Source organism: Mirounga angustirostris, unplaced genomic scaffold (assembly GCF_029215605.1).
Source record: "Mirounga angustirostris isolate CCGP_5_RB_7025 unplaced genomic scaffold, mMirAng1.0.hap1 SCAF_13, whole genome shotgun sequence".
Lineage (NCBI taxonomy): Eukaryota > Metazoa > Chordata > Mammalia > Carnivora > Phocidae > Mirounga > Mirounga angustirostris.
Genome location: NW_026991721.1, coordinates 71394217 through 71409637, shown reverse-complemented (window position 1 = coordinate 71409637; position 15421 = coordinate 71394217). Strand labels below are relative to the sequence as shown.

Below are 15421 nucleotides of genomic sequence, written 5' to 3'. Positions count from 1 at the left end.
TACATTTGGAGTAAGTTTAAGGACCATGACGATAGCTAGCATGACATATTTGGTGAGACCTTTTTTGACCTTCACTATTGTCCTACCAACCTGCTCCCAGAGGCCCTGCCTCTCTTCCTTTAACTTTAAGGGAAGGCCTCCATAGATCCGATGGGTGGGAAAGAGTGGGCCACTCACTGTCTGAAGACAGCCACCTCCAAGCAAGTTCTAAGAAACTTCTGATAACACCTTGACTCTCCGTTCCAGTGGTTTTCTCTCACACACACAGAGCTTTTCCCAGATTTAAAGGGCCTAGCTAGTGTATCACTGCCTATCAAAGGACTTAGCAGCCACAAAGACAGGCTTTGAAGTCATCAGTGATCACACACATGGGGCCACTTTGCCATTTCTTTTCCACTTTTTTCCCTCATCCCACACAGTCGTCAGCGCAGATGATGGCCTCATGCTGCACAGCAAACTCGAGGGTTCGTTTTCCTCTTTGGCAATAATTAAACCTGGGGTCCTTTTACCTGTCAAAATCAACTTCGCTGCTCTTCCTGGGGCCCTGCGTGATGCCACCGTTTCGAGCACTGTCATGTCTTCGAGCTGTAAAACTCGGGGCCTGCGGAAATCATCTTGGAGTGTGATGCCCAGGCGGCAATTCCCTACTGTGTTCTTCTGAGTTATTACCTGGAGACAGGTCCTCCTCTAAGATGCCAAAGATCTCAGGGCCACACCTGCCAAAGATGCCTGCTCTGGAATTACGCCCCAGGACAGCAGGCACTGACGATGTTTGCTCTCGTCTGTGTGGGGGGTTTAGCATCCTTCGGACACCTCTGAATTTTCAAGAGGACATCTCCTAAGGAGGTGAAAACTGATTGTGGCGAGCTCCCAGGCTTCTCACTCAAGTGATATTGGAGGGCTGGGACTATGGTTCAAATCTGCCCCTCCAGCAGCAATCTTATTAATATGCTGGGGGTTCAACGCAAATACTCTCTAAAGTGACAGTCCTCAACATGTTGTATCTACCGGCTGATAATCTCACTGGCAGAGGTGGTGCACGCAATCATCACAAAGCTCGGTGGGAATGCCTTTAAAATGCCAAACTTCACAAATTTCAGGAGCTTTATCTGTCCCTCCCAGCACTGCATTTTCTCTGACAGTATCCTACAGTACACCAAGAACCTTCTATGGCTTTATATACATAGAGGGGTAGAGCACACCTGTTAGCCTTCCACCCTTCCCCAAGAGCAGGGCAGGAAAGCATATCCATGAGAGTGAATACAGTTTCACCTTTTTCAGATCAAACTGTTTTTCAGTATCTGCACAATGATCATAATTAATCCCCGTGTGTATTTCACCTTCTTCCTACAAGTAATACAAATCAGTGCTGTTGGAATGGACACGATCTCTCCAGGCTTCGAACTGTGGTGTCCACAGGTAGCATTCATTCAACCTCCCGACCTCACTCCCCAAAGAGGAACCCTCGGGCTCCAGAAGTCATGCTGCTCCTGAAGGCCCATGCTGAAGGGAACCCCGCTAGAGAATGTAATTATTGACCACCGTCCTGGTGTAAGTCATCCCACAGGTTCCTCCAACCACAGCACTGTGCTCACCCCTGAAGCCGGTGAGGCAGGCATGCAAGAGAATATCCATTATATTCACAGGCCACCCGGGCTCCTGTGATCGCAGCCCCCACAGCAGCAGAGGGACACATCGGAATGTCCTACTGGAGCGCACAAACCTCAGCGCTTGATCATCATGGAATGATGCTTCCGCCAGAGGTGGCCATCCAGGGGTCTCAGAGTCGGTGTGTATATCTTTTTTTTTTTTTAAGATTTTATTTATTTATTTGTCAGAGAGAGACAGCGAGAGAGGGAACACAAGCAGGGGAAGTGGGAGAGGGAGAAGCAGGCTTCCCGCTGAGCAGGGAGCCCGATGCGGGGCTCGATCCCAGGACCCCGGGATCATGACCTGAGCTGAAGGCAGCCGCTTAACTGACTGAGCCACCCAGGCACCCCTCGGTGTGTATGTCCTAACAGTGGAAATGGCTCTGTGGCACACACAGAAGCCAGGTGGAAAAGAGAGATGACAATGTGCCTCCCGAGAGGGTCGTGCTCACTGCATCTGTATTTGAAAAGATACATGCGAGTTGTCAGAGTTGTCTTTACAACACAGAATACCAGCCCTCTTCCGAAGCTGTGTGTTCTTACAGAGATGCCATAACTCTGTCCATGGATCAAATGATTTATTCTCTTCATTTCACTGCAAAAATTCTGCTCTGTCAGCTGACACCGTCTGCTTGAGCTCTACTATTTCATAGCTATCGTGGACCTGTATCTTTCTGCTTCTGAAACATCTTCTTAGAATGGGGGACTTGTCTCATATTCTTGGGAAGCCCCGAGCTCAGAGGCTTTCTCACCGAGCGGCCATGCGCAGTAATGTACTGACCCTAAGCCTTGAGTTGTGGGTCATAAGTAGTCTTGAAAATCAGCAGTGATAAATTTGTTTAAGTATTATTAAAATCGGTCCCCAAGTTCTCCCTTGATTTTGAACACGTGTGCTGCCTAATTTAATATGAAACATGTAGCCTGAGTTCTTGTGTACATTCTAAGTATTTTGAGGGTCTAAAACAGATAGATACTTACCCTTCAAAACAACCTTCCATGATCCCATAGCAAAGCCTCACATTCATATTTCTTTGAGGAAACACATCAGTGGCACTGACCTCTCCGTGTCTTTTCTTGAAAGCCAATCTGTGGGGTATTGTCTTTCAATGTGCCTTTCTGAAAGAGCCCAGGGAGGGGAGCAGGTTAAGTCACTCCTTACGCTGTAATGATGGACAGCTGCTAGAAGAATATGTTTACGATCACATTGATGTTTATTCTTTTTAAAAAAAATTTTTTAAAAATATTTATTTATTTATTTAGAGAGCATGAGCGGGAGGGGCAAAAGGAGAGAGAGAGAGAATCTCAAACAGACACCACACTGAGTGCAGACCCCAACATGGGGCTTGATGTGGGGCCAGATCTCACCACCCTGAGATCACAAAGTGAGCCAAAACCAAGAGTTGGACGCTTCACCGACTGAGCCCCTGGTGTTTATTCTTATAAATTACAGGGCGTTGACAACAGATCTGAGTCAACCCAGAAACATCCCCATATTTGTCATTCTGTTATAATGATCAGAGCATAAAAGTATCAAAACAATTTGGGGCATAGCTGACACCCCCAGAAATGAAGTGTTCCCATTCACTATGGTCACGTGATGTACACCCAAATGTACATCAAATAACTCTCCACCTCTCTGCTGTGTCACTCTCTGGAAGGAAGACCCCCCGGACCTTGTGACATGCCCCTGCTGGGACCCAGGCAGCATCTTCCTTTTCTCTGGAAGTTGCGTTAGAGCAGCACCAAAAGTACCTGTGAGCCTCCAAGTGATGAAAATCACCAGGTACTGATCATTTGAGGGCAAAGAACAGACTGAAAATTTCTCTGCACCCTTCCCCTCTTGCTCTTTACCACCATCATGATATCTTCACAATCTAAAACCAGTGAGGTCCTGTTAGTGTGCAACAAGGAGACTCACAGCATTCTGGCTTACATGAGGACGGTGGCTGTTGAACTTCTTTTAGCAGCTGGAGCTGGGTCTAAACCTCCAGGCTCAGTTCTGCTGATGAGTCTGTAAATTCCCAATGGGCTCTGTAAAAAATAGTGTCCTGTTTGGAGAAAGGAATTAGTGATTATATTTAACACTATGAAAATGTCACATAGGAATTCTCCATTTCTTTAAGAATGAAAATCTTTTAAAGCTCCCCATCATTACTCTCGGCTGCTTTGGACTCCTGACATGTTCTCAGGTCCCTGTACTTCAGATGCTTTCTCTGCACAGAGCAGGTCCCCAGAGTACCTTAGGAAAGCTGGCCAGCCCTTGGGCAGCTGGTGCTGCTACAGGCTGTGTCTGTCTGAGGAATGGTCTGTGTGATTCAGAGACACCCTCTTTGTTCTGGAAGCTCAAGGCTCTAGGGGATCAAAAAATAAAATAAAATAGTCAGCAGCTGTGCCGCAACCAAATCCTCGGGGCTCTTGGACACACACTTCCCAGACACTGCCGTATTCTTTTTTTTTTTTTAAGATGTTATTTATTTATTTATTTTATTTTTTATTTTTTTTTTAAAGATTTTATTTATTTATTTGAGAGAGAGAGAACGAGAGACAGAGAGCATGAGAGGGAGGGTCAGAGGGAGAAGCAGACCCCCCGCCGAGCAGGGAGCCCGACGCGGGACTTGATCCCGGGACTCCAGGACCATGACCTGAGCCGAAGGCAGTCGCTCAACCAACTGAGCCACCCAGGCGCCCCTGTTATTTATTTATTTGAGAGTGGGAGAGAGAGAGAGAGAGAGAGAGAGAGAGAGAGAGCACGAGAGGGGGAGGGGCAGAGGGAGAAGCAGACTCCCTGCTGAGCAAGGAGCCTGATGCAGGCTCGATCCTGGGACCCGGGGATCATGACTTGAGCCAAAAGCAGATGCTTAACTGACTGAGCCACCCAGGCCCCCATGCTATATTCTTAAAAATCTGTGTTTCTAACTTCAGTTCTGTTGTTGTAAGCATCTAAGCACTTCCTTCAAGATGGATAATAGCCATGCCATGCTAACAGTACAGTGTCTGGGTTCTTTTGGTTCTTTGTTCTTTGTTTTACTTTCAGCCATAGTACACCAACGTTACAATCTACATACATACATTATATGTGTACAGATGTTATATATACATATTTGTAATATTAAAATTTCCAATAACGCACGCCTGTGTCACAATTTCAAACTCTTAACAGGCTACAAAAATGTGACACCTCGGGGAGGGTTAGAGGTGGTATTGGTAACTTTTTCCCCATCTTTATTACAGCTTCTCATATGTTATATTCATACATTAACCATCACCATCATATTGAAGACAGGAATATATGTCAAAAAACACGGTTTCTTAAAAAAAAGTATACATAATGGATTTTAAACATATTTTCCTACTGACCCTCAAAAATAAAATATTTTGATGTACCTTGTGTGGTAGGTATAATCAGATGGGTGAAAAAGTATAACAAACCAACCTCCCACCATTTCCCACCATACATTGTTCAAACATATAAGAACTGTCCCATATTCCTTCCCAAATGTTTGCTTCATGGGCTCCTGCGTGGCTCCGTTGGTTAAACGTCTGCCTTCGGCTCAGGTCATGATCCCGGGGTCCTGGGATCAAGCCCCACATCGGGCTCCCTGCTCAGTGGGGAGCCTGCTTCTCCCTCTGCCTGTCACTCCCCCTGCTTGTGCTCTCTCTCTTCTCTGATAAGTAAATAAACTAAAATCTTAAAAAATAATAAAAATAAATAAATAAATAAATAAAATCTTAAAAAAAAATGTTTGGTTCCGATTGCTGGCTGGTGAGATTCAGGAATTAGTTGGGATGATGTGGTGGGATTATGAGGTAGGCACACTGCCTCTAAAGTGGAGAGAAAAGGATTGGGCTCAAGTTGGCCCCGTGAAGGCAAAAATGAAACGTAAGTTGAGAGACACAGGGGCACCTGGGTAACTCAGCTGGTTGGGCATCCAATTCTTGATTTTGGCTCAGGTCATGATCTCAGGGTTACGAAATCAAACCCTGCATCAGGCTCTGTGCTCAGTGCAGAGTCTGCTTTAGATTGTCTCTCTCCCTCTCCCACTGCCCCTTACCCCTCCCCCCAATAAATAAATAAATAAATAAATCTTTTTAAAAATTGAGAGGCATTCTTTCTTTCTAAAAACTGGGTTAGTTACTATATCTTTTTGAGTCTTGGCTAGGTTGTCATACGGAGGAAAGGACTCTTGTACCATGGCCTGAGGAATAAGGAAGCATCTGAGCAGTTTCAAGCCAGCAACGTGCCCCTCATTCTAATATCCCCATGTAAGATCACCACTCCCATTCCCAGGGATCTCTTTGGCTTCCATTTTCTTTCTGAAGACTTGAATCCTATTGGAGTTGTACTGTAAGGTCCAGAGATAGAGCCCACTCAGAAAGATGCTTTCTTAAATACTGCAGGGGAGACCAATATTACACTATCTGACTGTTAATACAACTTACGGTCCTGATAACAAGGTCATTCCCTTAGTAAGTGGTTAATAGGACATACTTTTGGAACTACTCTATCCATGAGAGTGCTGGCAAACCTTAATCCATTATTTTTTGAGTCAAAGGACGCTATCTATCCTCACACGCTGACAAGTTACCCCTACATACTATTGACAAAATATACTAATAAAAATTACTAATCCTTCCCCCCCAAAGTTGAGAAAAACAGTACTTAGGGTAGCAGAAATGAGACTCTTGGGAGTGATTAATCCTGTTGATGGAGTTAATGATGGATTAATCTTGTTGATGGAGTTGGTGGATTTCTATGTCAGGATCTATAGATTCCAAAACCATGTCTAAAATGATTGATGTGTATGCTGATGGAATGTTTTGTTGGGTTGTCTCATTCTTCCTTTTTTGGAACATTTTAATCTTTTAGTGCTATGGGAACAGGGAAGTACATGCTTGCATGGACAGCTGTGGCCAGAATCATCAAAGGTCTGACGTGAGAACTTCGGGTTTCACTTTGTGAACGTGTTATACTTCGAAAAAATCCAGTATGTTTTCTATATGGTAATTTATTTTAAAATACTTCAGTACTAACAATATGGTATAAATCCATTTGCAGGTTAACCTTGCATCAGCCAGAAAAAATGTGTTTCCCTGACTGTGTCACTCATTCCAAAAGCCTAATGGCGGAACTCCCCCACTCCCCTGTCCCCACTGGGTGGAAGAACATCTTCAGAAGTTTGTCTGGCTCCCGGCCTGATTCCCTCTCCCCGCCAGGCCGCGCAGCCAAGTGCTGGTTTCTGCATCTCCTGGTGTTTGAAGACAGCTGTTCTCATTAGGACTTACTAGCTGTGATGTGAGTCAGAGGCCACAGGTCCCCCGAGTGCTCAGACGCTGGTAATGAAAGAGAAGATGCACTCTATATTTCCAAAGGAAATATGTAGCTTCTAGTATAGTTCATAGGCAGCAAAAAGCATTTTTCAGAATTGATAACACTCTCAGAATTAAAGGTCCAGGACACCACACTAGGACTCTGCCCATCAGCTCTGTATCTAGAGGGAAGAGAAACGTCCACCTGCTTTGTGGGCCTTCCCATTCACCAACAGCTTTAATGACCTTTAGAATAATGACAACTGCAGATCCAGCCTCCCCAGCCAGGAACTCTCACCTGAGCTCCAGACAGGTCCGTCTGTTGTCGACCAGCTCCAATGTCTCACACATGTTCATTACACTGTCCCCAAAACCTGTTGCTTCGTGCTGCCCCCCTCCCCTGCGTCTGTCCCACCCAGTGTATCATTATATCATCTGCCATCTGGAACTCAGTGTGTCCACATACTAAAATGTGAACAGCTTAATTCAATAAAATTTTTCTTTTCATTCAAGGGCCCAAGCAGAGAGATGCCATTTTCACATGTGGCGCTTCCAAGGTCACTCTGTTCATAAATGTCCGGGCAGCCAGCAAGGGCACAGAGAGTAGATGTGGCCTGTAGCCAATAGTTTGCTGACCCTCGCTTGAGAATGTCAGCTCTATAAGATCAGGAGCCTTCCCTGTCTTGTTCACTCTATATCTCCTGTATTCAAACGTACTGACCTTCCTGGGGAAGAGAGAATCTTCATATTGTGTTTGAACTGAAACCTGCTAGAGGTGCTCTTTATTTCAAGCAGGATGCAAAAAGAAAAATCTTCACTGGAATCTGATGTTTTCTTGCTAATGGAAGAAACAAGTCAGTATATGTAAAATAGTGAGTTAATTAATAGCAGACTTGGTGAGTGCATTTAAGGCTTGTGAGCAAAATCAACTTTCTTTAACAAATATATTCAACAATCTAAATAAACAAATAATGTTCCCCTAAAATAAATGCTAAACACATTTTGTAGTTATAATTAATACATGGTTAAGGTTTTTAGTTCTATGAAAGTAAATGAAATTTTTGTAGTTAAATAACTAAATATCTTGGAGAGCCAACAATTTGCTTTTGAACACCCTGGGACTATTGGTGAGAGAGAGAGAAAGAGAGAGATTTTAATCAAGAGAGAGAAAACTAATACTTGTTGGATATCAGAAGGCATTAAAAAGGGCATATAATATGGACAAAGGATTATGTAGGCCAACTTTCCTTCTAATTGTAAATATTTCATATAAGTCATGAGTCAAAGAAGAAATCATAACAGAAATTAGAAAATATTTTACACCGAAAATTAACAGAATACAACATATTGAACTTGAGATGCAGCTAAAAAAAAGACTCAAAGGAAAATTTATCTTTTTCCTACGTATATAAGAAAAGAACAGAAGATGAAAAATTAAATATCTAAGCATTCAAACAGCAAAATAAACCCAAAGAAATTTTAAAAGGAGACAGTCAAAATTCTAATAAAATAGAAAGCGCAGATATAACAGAAAGATTCTTTGTAAAACTAATAGAATTGACAAAGTCCTAATAAGATTCATAAAGTCAAAAAGAGAAGGTACAAAAGAAGGAAATCTTGCCATTTGCAACAACATGGATGAACTGTAAGGGTGTTAGGCTAAGTGAAGTGAGTCAGACAGAGAAAGACAAATAGCATATGATCTTCACTTATCTGTGAAATCTAAAAACAAACAAAAACGCAAACTCATAGATAACAAAGAATAGATTGATGGTTGCCAGAGGCAGGGGCTGGGGGTAGGCAAAATGGCTAAAGGGGGGCAAAAAGTACAAACTTCCAGTTATAAAATGAATCATGGGGTTGTAATGTACAACATGGTGACTGTAGTTAATAATACTGTAATGTATATTTGAAAGTTACTAAGAAAGTAGATCTTATCACAAGTTCTCATCACAAGAAAAAAATTTGTGACTATGTGTGATAGTGGGTGTTAACTAAACTAATTGTGGTGATCATTTCACAATATACACAAATATGGAATCATTATGTTGTACACTTAAACTAATATAATGTTGTATGTCAATTATATCTCAACTTAAAAAAGAGAGAAGGTACAAATAACAAATAATAGTAATAGAAAGAGATATTACTACAGATGCTACAGATACTAAAATATAATAAGAAAATACTATGAATAATTTTAGGACAGTAAATTTTATATGAAATAGACAAATTTCTAGAGAAATGCAATTTATCAAAACTGACAAGAAGTAAGACATTTGGGTGAAGTGAAAATAATTTAACAAATTGAATCAGGTAGCAAAAATTTCCCACACAAAAAACTCAAGCCTAGATGATTCCAGGTGCAAATTCTACATAATATTTAAAGAAAAAAGAGAGAAGGGAGCAGGAGGGAAAGAAAAAGGAAGAAGAGGAGAAGAGGAGAAGGAAGAAGAGAAGGAAGGAGAGAGTATAAAGATTGGAAAGAAATAAAATGGTTGTTATTTGAAGATAATATATTTATTAAAAATCTCAATGAAATCTACTGACATTGATGAAAGAATTTAGAAAGATTGCCAAATTAAAAAAAAATCAATATAGAAGAGTGAGCTACATTTCTACATGTTAGCAAGAAAACTTTAGAAAACGACATTTTAAAAAATACTCAATTTACCATACGATCAGGGTGTTAGTTGCAAACAACAGAACTGACTGCAGAGACTGGGCGGGTTGGGGGGGGGCTCATGCTGACGCTAAGTTTCTAGAAACAAGCAGCAGACTGCCCTGAGAGAGAAAGGAATTCAACCACTACTGTCCCACTGATGACAGTTCTGCTCTGAAACTCAACCACACGCCGCCCTCTGACACTCAGTGATTCTGCCCCAGCCCCCACCAGCCCGTCATTTCCCACATGGGGACCCTTGCCTCAAGTTGTTCACTTCCTTCCCCCCACCCACCCCGCAACTGTATTAGTCTCTTTTTATTCTTTTTGTAATCTCTTCCAGAGTTAACTACTTCCGGTTGTAGGTGATGAATTGTATGAGGAATCCACTTCAAATGTTGGCCCAGCTATGAGCATGGTCTTTCTCTTTAGTTGAACTCAGAATGAAGACTTGTGGTTCTTGTTTTTTTTATATTCCAGTTCCAGAAATTTTCACTGTAAAAGTTATCTGTAGGCAGCCTTCTGCTTCCTAGCAGTAATCTCCAGCCAGGCTCTAGCTTCTCCAGGACACTACGCAGGATGGATTTAAATATGTGTTAAACTAAGAGGCATTTTATTTTAGACAATCTACATGACATGTTTTTTCTTTAAAACAATGGCTCTGCTCCAAATAAATCAAGGTCAAAACAAATGAAGAGCTCAAGAGGACATCAGTCTCATCTGTCTAAGTCCTGGTGTCGTGTGGATGAAGAGCTGCAACCGGTTATGACAACAGGTGATACATCCAAAGTCATAGCCAAATTCGTCAACATTTTTCCATTTCTAAACCATCCTTAAAGAAAATCACCTACAGGGCCACACCATCCTCACAGGAGTCCAGCAGAACAACCCTGCCATCTGGATTCATGTTTTCACCAATCAAGAACTGGTAGTTTTTGAAATTAGCAAGGATGTGCTTGATGTGTTCTGCAGCCCCTGTCATAAAAGGTTTTAGTCTTTCTGGCCTCTGTTCTTCAAGTTTGCTTTTGATTGCTTTCATGTAATCTTTGATGTATTTCTTGTAGGCTTCTTTTGTGAAGCTGGTTTCCTGCAAGTGATGGTTTTTGAAAATATCAATACCAGTGATGACTGCTTTCGGTACCTTCGCCCTCCTGGCCTTCAGCGAGAGCTGAAGTGAGTCCTCAGTGTTACCCTCTGTCCTACTGACCATCTTTCCTCTCCACCTCCAGGCACAGCCTGTCCGCCATCTCCCGGATCTTGTAGATGTCAGAGAACATCTCATCCTGGCTGATGAGGTCCCAGTAGATGATCATGGCGATGGCTGGAGAGAGAGAAGGTGATACTATTTTAGCAGGAGCCGGGAGCTCTGAGCAAGCATGGTGCAGCCCAAATGGCAATGAGAGGAGGGGGGAACTGGAGGGGAAAAAAAGCTCAAGTTTTTCACTTCTAAATTAAAATCTCATGTAAGTGAATCTGGTGGGTGGCCTGGGTCACCTATGCCAGTCCCAGGGGCAAAGGACACCATGGAGCAGAATTTTCTGGGTTTTCCTCCTTCAGAAATATGAAGTATCTTGGGAAAAAAACCAACAAATAAACTGTGTTCAAGAATTTACAGAGAAAAGAATGAATGTTACTGAAAGAAATGAAAACAAACCTAAATAAATTGAAAAATCATACATGCAAAGACTCGGTATTGTTACATAGTAAATTCTTCCACAAACTTATCTAGACATTTTTGTAATTCTAAAGTCCTAACAAGATTTTTGTAGGATTCAACAAAATGATTCTAAGATTTTTATGGAAATTGCTACGAGCCCCAAATGGTTAAGAATAGTGTAGAGAAGTTGGTCTGCCAGAAATCAAGGCTCACTTTAAAGCTACAATAGTTAAGAAAATGTGGTTTAGTGCAGGGAGAGATAACTAGATCAGTAAAACAGAGTAGAGAGCTCTGAAATAAATCTATTAATATATGGGCAGAGAAACATCTGCAGAAAAGGTACTGTGGATTCATGGAGCAAGGCCAGTCTTTAGAGTAAATGGTGCTCAGACAACAACAAGGTATTGTATATGGATAAAAATGGAGTTGCATTCCTACCTTATACCATACACAAAGTCAATTCCGTGGGGAAGGCAAGATTCTAAAGAATATAGGATGAGGGGCAGAGCAAGATGGCGGAGGAGTAGGAGACCTGGATTTCGTCTCCTCTCAGGAATTCAGCTGGATAGGGATCAAACCATTCTGAACACCTACAAACTCAACAGGAGATCGAAGAAAAGAAGAGCAACAACTCTCTCATCAGAAAAGCGACCACTTTCTGGAAGGTAGGACGTGCGGAGAAGTGAATCCAAGGCGATATTCGGGAGGATAGACGGCGGGGGAGGGGCCTCCGTTGGCCGCTTCTGGCAAGTGACAGAACCACGGAGCACAAAATCAGACCTTTTAAAAGTCTGCTCCGCTGGGGGACGTCACTCTGGTGGCTAAGCGGGGGGTGGAACCCTCCGGGACAGTGTGGTCTCAGGACCCTCGGGGTCACAGAAAGACCGGGGGTGCCTGAGTGGGGCAGAGCTCCCAGGTATCGGAGCAGGGAGGCCGGCTGCAGAGGCGGAGCCCAGGCGCGGGTTCTCAGCTCGGGGTGGCCATAAACCGTGATCCGCGGGACAGTCGGGCCCCTGCTCCTCCAGCAGGGACCCAACAAGCGGCAGATCCGGGGAGACTCACCTTCCTCCCCCGGGAGGAGCCGCGCGGGAGTGCACCGCAGGGATCTGCTGGGTTTGGAGACTCCACCCGGGGTCGGGTGCCAGAGATAGAAACGCGCGGTCACAGGCCGGGTGAGCACGGGGTGCGGCTGGAGACCGGGGAGACGGGAGTGACTGACGGCTTTTCTCTGGGGGCTCACTGAGGAGCGGGGGCCCAAGTTCTCGGCTCCTCCGGGACAGAGATTGGGAGGCTGCCATTTTCACTCTCCGCCTCCAAAGCTGTACGGAAAGCTCGCAGGGAACAAAAGCCCGGAGAGCAAACCCGAGCAGATTACTTAGCCCTGACCGGGCAAGGGCGGGGCAATTCCGCCTCCGGCAAAGACATTTGGGAACCACGGCAACAGGCCCCTCCCCAGAAGATCAGCGAGAACAGCCAGCCAAGGCCAAGTTTACCGATCAATGAGAACGGCAGAACTCCAGCCCTGGAATACTGCACATAGAATTCAGGGCTTTTTTACCATGATTCTTTAGTCTTTTAAAGTTAATTTTTTTTTAACTGTCTTTTTGCCTTATTATTTCTTTTTGAATTTTTCTTTTTCCCTTTTTCAACCAACATCTTATCAATCCCTTTAAAAAAAAATTTTATTTTTCATTTTTAGAGTCATATTCTATCCCTTCATAGTAGTTACCCATATTTTTGGCTTATATATATAAGTTGTTCTCTCTTTAAAATTTTGAGATAGTTTCTTCTAACAGATTAAAATATACCCTAAATCTCTAGTATATGGTGCTTTCTATTCCCCTGTCTGATCACATCCTCTCCCCTTTTTTTTTTTCTCTTTTTCTTTTTTCTTTTTTTAAATCCTCTTCTTTCTTTTTTCAAACAACTTCTTATCAATTCATTTTATAACATTTTTTATAATTTCCATTTTTACAGTCATATTCCATCCCTTCATCATATCAACCCTTATTTTTGTACATATATAGGTTTTTCTTTCTTTAAAATTTTGGGAGGCACTTTCTCCTAAAAGACCAAAATACACCCCAAATCTAGTGTGTGGCACTGATCTATATACCATATAGATCATATTTGATCACATTCTGGTTTTCCTTTTGTTGTTGTTGTTTTGTTTTGTTTGTTTTTGTTTTTATCTTTATCTTTTTTTTTTTTCTTTTTCTTTTTTCTCTCTTTCCCTTTCTTATCCCATTGCTTCAGGTCTTTTCTGATTTGTTTAGAGTATATTTTCTGGGGACGTGGTTATTCTGCTAGCATTTTGTTCTCTCATTAATCTATTCTCCTCTGCACAAAATGACAAGACGGAAAAAATCACCTCAACAAAAAGAACAAGAGGTAGTACTGACTGCCAGGGACCTACTCAATATGGACATTAGTACGATGTCAGATCTAGAGTTCAGAATCATCACTTTAAAGATACTAGCTGGGCTTGAAAAAAATATGGAAGTTATTAGAGAAACCCTTTCTGGAGAAGTAAAAGAGCTAAAATCCAACCAAGTAGAAATCAAAAAGGCTATTAATGAGGTACAATAAAAAATGGGGGCGCTAACTGCTAGAATAAATGAGGCAGAAGAGAGAATCAGTAATATAGAAGATGAAATGATGGAAAATAAAGAAGCTGAGAAAAAGAGAGATAAACAACTACTGGATCACGAGGGCAGAATTCGAGAGATAAGCGATACCATAAGACGAAACAACATTAGAATAATTGGGATCCCAGAAGAAGAAGAAAAAGAGAGAGGGGCAGAAGGTATAATGGAGCAAATTATAGCAGAGAACTTCCCTAATTTGGGGAAAGAAACAGGCATGAAAATCCAGGAAGCACAGAAAACCCCTCTCAAAATCAATAAAAATAGGTCAACACCCCGACATCTAATAGTAAAACTTACGAGTCTCATAGACAAAGAGAAAATCCTGAAAGCAGCTCGGGAGAAGAAATATGTAACCTACAATGGTAGAAACATTAGCTTGGCAACAGACCTATCCACAGAGACCTGGCAGGCCAGAAAGGACTGGCAGGATATATTCAGAGCACTAAATGAGAAAAATATGCAGCCAAGAAAACTCTATCCAGCTAGGCTGTCATTGAAAATTGAAGGCGAGATAAAAAGCTTCCAGGACAAACAAAAACTAAAGGAATTTGCAAACACAAAACCAGCCCTACAGGAAATCTTGAAAGGGGTCCTCTAAGCAAAGAGAGACCCTAAAAGCAACATAGACCAGAAAGGAACACAGACAATATATGGTAACAGTCACCTTACAGGCAATACAATGGCACTAAATTCCTATCTTTCAATAGTTACCCTGAATGTAAATGGGCTAAACGCCCCAATCAAAAGACACAGGCTAACAGACTGGATTAAAAAACAAGACCCATCGATATGCTGTCTGCAAGAGACTCATTTTAGAACCAAAGACACCCCCAGATTGAAAGTGAGGGGGTGGAAAACGATTTACCATGCTAATGGACACCAAAAGAAAGCTGGGGTGGCAATCCTTATATCAGACAAATTAGATTTTAAACCAAAGACTGTAATAAGAGATGAGGAAGGACACTATATCATACTTAAAGGATCTATCCAACAAGAAGATCTAACAATTGTAAATATCTATGCCCCTAACATGGGAGCAGCCAATTATATAAGGCAATTAATAACAAAAGCAAAGAAACACATCGACAACAATACAATAATAGTGGGGGACTTTAACATCCCCCTCACTGAAATGGACAGATCGTCTAAGCAAAAGATCAACAAGGAAATAAAGACTTTAAATGACACACTAGACCAAATGGACTTCACAGACATATTCAGAACATTCTACCCCAAAGCAATGGAATACACATTCTTCTCTAGTGCCCATGGAACATTCTCCAGAATAGATCACATCCTAGGTCATAGATCAGGTCTCAACCGATACCAAAAGATTGGGATCATTCCCTGCCTATTTTCAGACCACAATGCTTTGAAACTAGAACTCAATCACAAGAGGAAAGTCGGAAAGAACTCAAATACATGGAGGCTAAGGAGCATCCTACTGAAAATGAATGGGTCAACCAAGAAATTAAAGAAGAATTAAAAAAATACATGG

The 15421-nt window shown here is 42.3% G+C and overlaps 1 pseudogene; it reads right to left on the bottom strand.

Annotated features, from left to right (window-relative positions):
• Positions 1–10423: 10423 nt before the first annotated feature.
• On the bottom strand, positions 10424–11248 carry LOC123856701 (translationally-controlled tumor protein-like; annotated as a pseudogene).
• Between the last annotated feature and the right edge of the window lie 4173 nt (positions 11249–15421).